Consider the following 9,526-nt stretch of genomic DNA (forward strand, 5'->3'; position numbering starts at 1 on the left):
TCTAGTTTAAATGGGCGTTTATATAGTGTGCCCCAGAAACGGTTATTAGATTTGCAACTTCCCCTGTATTTTAGGAGATTAGAGGGTTAAGGGTAACTTTCACAACCGCCACGAGAGTTATATTTCATCATTCTGTAAATGTTGTTGATGGTTAAACTCATTGGAAGGCACAGTGGTGAACCCAGGTATTACTCGTGCCTTGGAACCATTATCCATGGTCACCTTGAGTAAGGGAATTATTCTTGGAATTTTCCCAAGTACTGTGGGTCGTCCATGTGCTTTCCTATGGACAACCCTTGGTATGGACGACCATTGATGGCTCGTCTTGTTTATCATGCTGGACACCTGTGGGTCGTCCATGTGCTTTCCTATGGACGACCTTTGGCATGGACGACCATGGACGGTTTGGAGTTAATTGTTTTTTCACAACTCCTTATCAATTATTAGTATGAGATAACAAAATCAAATGATCATTAAACTTTCACAAATGTAAATTTTTTATTTATTTATTTGACATTGTATTATAGAACTTAATTACTCCAAAATATAAAAGTCTTGGTTGAACTAATTTTCTATATGTTTAATAATCCAAGCTTAACATTAATAGTACCACCACAATTGAACATTCTCGTGTGTAAACATGTGTTATATGTTAGTTTAGAATAGTACATGTTGTGGGATACATAAATTTAATATGGTAATAGTGCCACTTGTCATATCTGAGGTGGAGGATGCCACGTCGATGTCGAGTAGACCCTACCCTCGGATGGCCAGGCCGAGGAGGCAAGCCTTGACCACGTCAGTGGCACATTACCAGAGGAGGTCGCACTGTAGAGGAAGGGCTTCAAGGAGGAGGTCAGTCTTGTCGTGTCTGAAGGGATGGAAGCTACCACTACATTTATTGCACCCCACCAAACCCTTTGGCTACATTTATGTAGAGAAGACCACTGAACAGTGCTGTGTAGGTAGCTGCAACTCACGGAAGGTTTGGGGCCACGTCTGAGGGCTACCTCGATCACTCTTACGTGTGATCCATGGGATGCCTACTAGTATCTTGTCGTTAAAAGAGATTTTTCAAAAGTCAATGTGAAAAAAAAGGATTTTAAACAAAATTTTAAAGGGTGTATATTGGATTTTTTGGTCAAGGTAGTCAAAGTGTTTCCTTAGGGGATAGGTATAGAGGCGTAGAGGCAGCTTAACATAATTTGGGGCTTAAGATGAAAATTCATGTGAAACATTTTATACTAATCAAATCAAGCTTAATTTGATGCAATATTAAATACTTTTTTTTAAGAATAATACCAACTTATTATTTTGGAGAGAGAGAGAGAGAGAGAGAGATTAATCTATAATTGGTGAGTTAACACATTTGTAACATTTTTTTGAAAAAATTTCATATTGTTGTTTTCATATGGACTACAGTTTAGCTAGTAAGCATTGACCATTAAATGATATTTTTTTTTTGAATTGTTGTGACAGCCTTGGGTAACGTGTTAGACTTGCTAGTGTTGTGAATTGTTTTGTCATGAATAATGAATCTCTATTCTCTCATGTCATGACATTTATTTTTTCAATTGTTTATTTGTTTATAATTTTATATGATTATATTTGATTACTAGTTTTGGTACTTAGGTGCTTTATGTACATAGTATTTTTTTTCTTTTTGTCATGTCTATTTCAGATTCAAAATTACTACTAATTAACATGAACAACATATAATTTTTTCTTTTTTTAGAAATTTTATAAACACAAAAAATTTGACAAAACTTTCACACCTGTTGACGTGACAGATTGATAGTGATTAGTAAAAAAGTGGGATATATTAATGGTAGACCTAGATGAAAACAATTAAAAGTTTGATAACTCAACTCTTATTATTATTTTATTTTTTAGAAGTGCAACATTCAAAATATTTTTCACAACAAATCTTAGGTTTTAAGTTGTTTATTGTTTTCTATTTGAAAACACCACTATAATTATCTTTTTGCCATCAATAACAGGCTATAACAACTTATTATTTAGCATTTATTATAAAAATATTGTGAAAAATATTATAAACATAGCATTTTTTTTATTTATTTGATAAAAAATATTAATTTATTTATTGATTAAAATTCGAGAGCTTTTTTTTTTTACTAAGGGCTTTAGGCCACTACATCTATTGATTATTTGATATTACTATTCAGCCGGCCCTGAACACAATTCCCCTTTCCCTCTAAATTTTTTCACTTTTCCCTCTAACCCTCCGAGCTCACTCCAACTAACAACACGCAACTACGCGGCAAGACACCCAAAAACAGCAAAAGAGAAAAGCGACGAAAGATCTCTCTACCAAATTCTCAACTCCTCACGCCATAGCCTAACTCACTTCTTCTCCATTATCCCAATCACTTTCCTCCTTCTTCTATCTTTCCCTCTTACACTTACACACCACCACCACCTTCGTCTCTCGCTCTTCTCTCTCCAAACGGCGCCGGTGAGTCTTTTATGATTTCAGAGAAAGTAGTTATTGGACCCGAGAGAATTTTTTTTATTTGTTTATTTATTTATTTGTCAGTTAAAATTGGAAAGGCTTTTGATGGATTTAGTTTGATTTTATTTTGTTTTTATATTAATATAATATGGTTTTCACTGTGTCTGCTTTACCAATATCTGAACCCTGAACTTACCGAACATTAATGAATACATAATATCTCAATATGTATCACTGTATCAGATTGCTTGAAAACTGTGACTTTAGTGGGGAATGAGTTAGATTTTTTTATATTGCTAAGTGTATGGTTTTCAACAATACACGTGGACAGTACCCTTTTTGAAATTGAAGCAAAGCCTTAAAGGCACTACAATAGTGCAGAAACTAGTTTAATTAAACAACCCATCTGTGTTCAGCTTTAAACTTTGGAGAAAATTTCCTGCTGTAGAAGTTGAGATGGATGCTAAAGCTGTTTGTGATGCTCTGGCTTACTCCAATCAAACTAACAAGATTATCTCGCCAATTATTGAAGATTGCAGACAGCTGGTAAGTCAGATTTAAGCACTGCTATAGAGAAGCAAATAGATGCGCAGATGGATTAGCAAGGATGGGCAGACAGCAAGCTACTGTCTTCACAGTATATGATAGTCCACCTGTGGAAGTTCAATCTTTTGTTGATTTTGATTTGGCTGGTTTATTTTTACAGAGGCGTTGTATTGAATTTTTATCTCCTTAAGTCTTTAATATTATCGTATGTTTACCCAAAAAAAAAAAAACTAGTTTAAACAACTTGAAGTAGGCAGAAAAAGAGTTTTACCGAAAAAAAAGAAAGAAAAGCAGCTCGATAGGGAGAGCTCACTTTTCCTACCTCGTGCACAACGTTGAAGCAATGATCTTGTAGAAGAAGCTGCATAAAAGTTAATAGGCCTAAATTGAAAAAAGATTGTGCACCATCAATCAATGCCCGAATCTTTAAATGGGTTTATTTCCCACACAATGCTTTTTATTTCTTCTACCGTAAGTATCCAACATATCTTCATTGTCAATACCTTTAAAAAAATGGTATTGTGTTGTGTATTAGTTCAGTTGTAGATTTACTAGCACAATGCAGACATATAATATCACCTAGCAGGAAAAAAGAGACATATTCATCATTTTGTCTTTTGGATGCTTATGTGGTTGACTTGGTTATTGTAGGCTGTACTTTGCCAAACTTGGGCTTGGATCCCCTCCAAAAGACTATTATGTGCAATTTGGTATGAAACGTTCATGTTTGTTTAAAATTGACTTATGCAGATTTACTATCGGCACCATCAATGTTAGTTATGATTAATACAATGCTTTAAATGGTGTAGATAAAATGACGGTTGATAAATCTTGGATACATCTTTCTACTAGATCGTGCACTGAGTATATTAATGGAGTTGAAAACTTTCTTGATTATGCATTTAAACATTCAATAGATGGAGATATGAAAATCAACTGTCCGTGTATTGATTGTAGCAATAGGTATCGTAGGACTCGAGATAAGGTCCAGTATCATCTTTTATTTAGGGGTATAAGGAGAGATTATAGTACTTGGTACCTTCATGGGGAAGGTGATAGTGAAGTGGAAGGTGATAGTGAAGTGGAAGGTGATGATGAATATGGTATGCTATATGGTGATATGTTTGATATGATCAAGGATGCTTATCCACAAGTGGTGCGTGACAAGGAATCAAGTGGAAATGAACCACAAGAGCCAAATGGAGATGCAAAGAAATTTTATAGATTGTTGGAAGCAGTTAAACAACCTTTGTATCCAGATTGTGAAAAGTATTCAAGCTTGTCCTTCATAGTCAAGTTATTGCACATAAAGTGCGTATCATCATGGAGCAACAAGTCCTTTAGTATGTTGATGGAGCTGTTAAAGGATGCATTTCCTATGTGTGAGAGACTACCTAGCTCGAACTATGAGGCAAAAAAGATAGTCAACAATCTAGGCCTCCATTATGAGAAGATAGATGCGTGCAAAGATGATTGTGCACTTTATTATAAGGAGTATTCAAAAGCAACTCAATGTCCAGTTTGTAAACTTTCAAGATGGCAGCCAAATAAGGGTGGTAAAGGGAAAAATAAAAAGGTACCATAGAAGGTTTTGCGGTATTTTCCACTTAAATCAAGGCTACAACGATTGTTTATGTCAACAAAGACTGCTGCAGATATGAAATGGCACCATGAAAAACGTGTTAATGATGGAGTGTTACGACATCCAGTAGATTGTGAAGCTTGGAAAAAATTTGACCAAATTCATGAGTCATTTGCAATGGATCCCCGTAATGTTAGGCTTGGACTAGCTACAGATGGGTTTAACCCATTTGGAAATATGAATATTAAATACAGTGTCTGGCCTATTATCTTATTTCCATATAATCTTCCCCCTTGGATGTGCATGAAGGAGCCTTACTCATTGATGTCATTACTTATACCAGGCCCAAAGGGTCCTGGGAATGACATTGATGTATTCTTGAGGCCGTTGATTGATGAGCTGAAAGAATTGTGGGAAGATGGGGTGTGTACATATGATGCTTCAGCAAAGGAGAACTTTCAGATGAGAGCAGCAGTGTTATGGACTATCCATGACTTCCCTGCATATGCTGTTATTTCCGGTTGGAGTACAAAGGGAAATTTGGCGTGTCCTTGTTGTCATAGTGAGACTACTCATTGCAGGTTACGAAATGGACATAAGATATGCTATATGGGACATCGTCGTTTTTTGGCCTTAGACCACAAATGGCGTAATATGAAGTCACAATTTAATGGTAAAAAAGAAAGGAAGACAGCACCCAAACGGTTATCTGGTAATGATGTGTTAAAACAAATTCTTCCATTAAAGCCAATTATATTTGGGAAAGGCCAGAAAAAGCAATTTCTAGAAGGGCATGGGCAGTTTCATAATTGGAAGAAGCATAGCATTTTTTTTGAATTGCCATATTGGAGAACACTTTTGTTACGTCACAATTTGGATGTGATGCATGTTGAAAAAAATATATTTGACAATGTGATTGGGACAATTATGAATATTAATGATAAAACGAAGGATTCTTTAAGCACTCGTCTTGATCTACAAGAAATGGGCATACGACATACGCTCCACCCCATAGAGGTTAATGGGAAGATAGAGCTACCCCCAGCTTGTTATACACTGTCAAATGATGAGAAAAGGGCCATATGCTTATGGGCAAAAAATCTTAAATTTCCGGATGGCTACTCTGCAAACTTATCTCGATGTGTGAATATTGAGGAGAGAAAATTTTCTGGTATGAAGACTCATGATTGTCATGTTTTCCTAGAAAGATTACTCCCACTTGCAGTGCGTGACTTTTTACCTAAAAAAGTATCTGATGCTTTGACTGAGTAAAGTAACTTTTTCAAAGAATTGTGTTCCAAAGTGTTACGAGTGGATGATTTGGATCGTCTTGAAACCCAAATTGCAATAACCCTCTGTAAATTAGAACAAATTTTTCCACCTTCTTTCTTTGATGTAATGGTTCACTTGGCCATTCACCTATCATGGGAAGCTAAAGTTGCAGGTCCAGTGCAATACAGATGGATGTACCCAGTTGAGAGGTAAAGTTTACAAAATTTCATTATAATCTAAATTACAATTGCACACTAGTATTTTATTTTTGATAAAATTTCATATTATGCCTTCAAATATAGGTATTTGCACAAGCTTAAGAATTATGTCCGTAATAAGGCATAGGCAGAAGGGTCTATTGCAGAAAAGTATTTAGCAGATGAATGTCTTACATTTTTTTCTCGCTATTTACATGGAATAGAAACCAAATTTAATCGGGTAGAGCGAAATTATGATGGAGGTACTTCCGCATGTGCAAATACCTCTCAATTGTCTATATTCTCAACACCTGGACGACATTTAGGGAAAGCGATAAGGTGTGAGTTGAACGATGATCTTCACAATGCAGCAACATTTTATGTCCTTCAAAATTGTGTCGATGCTGACCGATTTGTTGAGTAAGATGATCTTCACAAAAATTACTTCTTTGATATTCTCATGATATGATATTAAAACTGATTAGGATATTTAACTGTGTGCAGAGAACATAAGAACATCCTTACAAATGCTGGTGTTCTCGACATTGACAGGGTGCATAGACAAGAATTTATTGCGTGGTTTGAAAAAAGAGTAAGAGAGTAATTTATTTTGAAAATGTATGTTTGTTTATTCTTTAACTACTACAACTTGAGTTTAACTTTATTTAGGTTTTATTGTAGATCACCAACTTATATAATACAAGGCAAGTTGATGGGCATATGCTTTCATTAGCTCGGGGCCCTGAGAAAAGGGCTATTTTTTATCGAGGTTACAATGTTAATGGGTTCAGATTTCATACAAATCAATGTGATGAAAGTAAAAGAACACAAAATAATGGAGTTATGGTGAGAGGGGAGGATCAAAGCTGCAATGTGCCTTATTATGGACAACTAACAGACATTGTTGAACTTCAATATACTGAAGGGAACAAAGTTGTGTTGTTTAAATGTGATTGGTATGATGTATCTCGTGAAGGAATTGGCTATAAGAGAGATCGGCACGGAACCACCATTGTTAATACATCACGAAAGTTGAAAACCGTAGAGCCATTTGTATTAGCATGTCAAGCAACTCAAGTTTACTATGTTAATGGAATAAAAGATCCCACATGGAATGTTGCGATTGAAACCAAACCATGAAACCTTTATGAAATGCCATCAGATGAAGAAGAGCCATACCAAGAAGAAGAAAATTTACACTATAATGCAAATGTGCTACAAGAAGAAAATGAGGATGGTGATATAGATTGGAGTAGGAGTGGTGTTGAGAATATGATAATTGAGTGACTTCAAAGGCTTACAGCCTCCACTCCATCACCGTATTTGGCTTCATCCAGATTAGTCATTTGTGTGCATAATACTAAGGATGCTTATTGAAATAGAAATTTAGTTACAGACAAGGTACGGGCATTTATATCCCATGCTCTCTTTCTTAATTATCTAAGGCTATTACCCTAAAAGTATAGAATGCTCTTAATGACCCCATTGAGTTTAATATGTGATTATTGCTTGAAGTTGCTTTTTTTTTTGAAAGAGATACTATTGTTGGCTTTATGAATGTGTCCCCTTCATGCTTATATATCTATTTTGTCTCAGACATGCACTTTAGACTAGGGAGGCAAGGACAATGGAGTCATGAACACAATTTAGACCGCATATTTGAGCTTGATCAAAATTCTTGGATACATGGAGGTTATTAGCGAGGGTATTGAACTTTAATATATTAACTACAATCGACTCAAAAAATAGCATTAAAAATTTACCTCCTTACCTGATTTCTTTATCATTTGAGCCAATGTCTATTTGGAAGTAGAGTCAAATTTGTTTTAAGAATATCAAAATGTCTATTTGTTCATAATAAGAATGACTAAGCTTTTAGTGGCGAAACAACGATTAAATTTTAGTTTATTTTGCTAGACTCTCATATGATCTTGTTACTTACATGTAACACAATGGTGGATTTAATGGTTTAGAAACATTTCTGCAATAAGCGTGAGTTTTCATAAGTAAAACTTATTTATTTATTTTTTTGTAATTAGGGTGTTAATGTTAGTGGTGGTTGATTTTCTGAATTTTAGATTGCAGGGACAGTAAGAAAGCTGGGCATTCTGGTGGTTGCGGATAAAGTTTGTCATATCTCACTTTTGGAACTAATCCATTTGTGCCAATGGGAGTATTTGGATCAATAGTGCCTGTTCTCACACTAGGGTTCATATCGAAGAGATGGCTTGTACCAGGTTGGCGAGTAGGATGGCTTCTGATTAGCGACCCTAATGGCTAGAATTCTTCCTAGACACAAAGGCTAAACTTCTTGGATCCAAGTCTAAATTACTGCCTCCAATTCTCACCACTTAATTGCTTTGCACTGATTTTGAATTGAGTTTTTTTTTTTTTGTTCATCTTATTTCCCAGCACTATGAGTGATTGGCAATCACTGACTGCTATGTGTTGTGGATATGTAAATAACATTTTTACTATAGTCTAGTTCATTCAACTTTCCAAAGAAGCAATCATGTAATTCTTGTAGGGGTTAATTACATAGATAGAAAATGATGGATAAATTAGAATTATGAAGTTCAAAGTGATCAAGCTGAGTCCGAAGGTTTCAAAGAATTTGAGCTAACCATCTATAAGTTGGTGGCCTAATTGAAAACTAGAAATGAAAAATAAGATATTATGAATTTTAATAGGCATAATTTTGAAGACAAACTTCCTATCACTTTATCACCAATCATTATATTCTTTGAATCTTAGAATTAACTTATCTCCAAAGAAAATTAATATTTTTATGATTATTTGCGAAGGCCAATTGTAGCCCTCGCAAATAATTTAGTATTAGTGAGGGTATATTTTTCATTCACACAAAAAATAAACATTTTGCAAGGAATTTTTATTGTCCCTCGGAAATAATTTGGTGGGAATATTTCCCTCCAAATTTTTTTGTATTTTAATGATTGTTTGTGAAGGTCAGTCCTAACCCTCGCAAATAAATTTAGTATTAGTGACGACATTTTTTTAACCGTCACAAATAATACACTTTTTACGAGAGATTTTTAATTGTCCCTCGTAAATAATATGGAGGGAAAATTTCCCTCTAAAATATTAGTATTTGTGACGGCTATAACACATACTTGCGACAGCTTTTTTTTTTTGTCACAAATATTTCACATTTTACCAAGTATTTGCGAGGGCATTATTTTGCCATCACAAATAATATTTTTTGAGAGGGCTTTTTGGGTCCGTCAAAAATTCTTGGTCGCTAATAGACATTTTTTTTTTTAGTGCACAATCAAGGAACATCTTCCCCCCATGGACAGCAAGGAAGAATGTGTCATCTAAAGTGAAAGGGCACTGACCTGGATCTGATTTTGTTGTCACAAAGACTACGGAAACCAAATCGGGTGATCATTGGGAAATCACACATGGCATAGGGTTAAAACCACATAAAACTCACAA

The 9,526-nt window shown here is 35.0% G+C and overlaps 1 long non-coding RNA gene across 1 annotated transcript; it reads left to right on the plus strand.

Annotated features, from left to right (window-relative positions):
• Window positions 1–6,407: 6,407 nt before the first annotated feature.
• Window positions 6,408–8,498, plus strand: LOC142633591 (uncharacterized). The gene is made up of 4 exons (XR_012843938.1): window positions 6,408–6,490; window positions 6,575–6,662; window positions 6,752–7,471; window positions 8,149–8,498. It is a non-coding gene; the product is annotated as an uncharacterized LOC142633591 (long non-coding RNA).
• Window positions 8,499–9,526: the final 1,028 nt, after the last annotated feature.

The sequence above is a fragment of the Castanea sativa genome, chromosome 5 (assembly GCF_040712315.1).
Source record: "Castanea sativa cultivar Marrone di Chiusa Pesio chromosome 5, ASM4071231v1".
NCBI lineage: Eukaryota > Viridiplantae > Streptophyta > Magnoliopsida > Fagales > Fagaceae > Castanea > Castanea sativa.